At 30.5% G+C, this 384-nt stretch overlaps 1 protein-coding gene across 1 annotated transcript in view; it reads right to left on the bottom strand.

The window, feature by feature from the left end:
* LOC118324042 (E3 ubiquitin-protein ligase HECW1) overlaps positions 1-384 on the bottom strand; it is a 68,687-nt gene that overhangs the window by 23,559 nt on the left and 44,744 nt on the right. The gene's annotated exons all lie outside the window — the stretch shown is intronic.

The following is a 384-nucleotide window of genomic DNA, read 5'->3' as shown; positions in this document are numbered from 1 at the left end:
TTGCTATATTTGAAGTCACAATTTGGTATATTTGAATTCACAAAATATACTGTCTCATATAGCTATTGAGATACATACAGTACGAGTTTTGGGGGATTTGGGGTTAATATTATAGTAGTTTTCATATATTCTTCTTCTTACTAAGACTACTAATCACTAAATTTCTGTATCCAGCACAAACATTTTTGGAGAACTTTTTAGGGAGGCAGGGCATTTTCCTACTACTTCGATGCTAGGGGTGTCACGATTCTCCAAATCCTCGATTCGATTTAAGTCATGATTGGATTTGATTTTCGATCTTTTTTTAATATTCTTTTTTTTAATCTTTTTTAATATTACTATTAATGCATTCCTTATATGTTTACTTTTTTTGGCCTTTTCCTA

This window comes from Morone saxatilis, unplaced genomic scaffold (genome assembly GCF_004916995.1).
Source record: "Morone saxatilis isolate NCDOM2014 unplaced genomic scaffold, NCSU_SB_2.0 Contig0, whole genome shotgun sequence".
In the NCBI taxonomy this organism is placed as follows: Eukaryota; Metazoa; Chordata; class Actinopteri; family Moronidae; genus Morone; species Morone saxatilis.
Note: the sequence above shows the minus strand (reverse complement) of the source record. Positions and strands in the feature narration are given on the sequence as shown.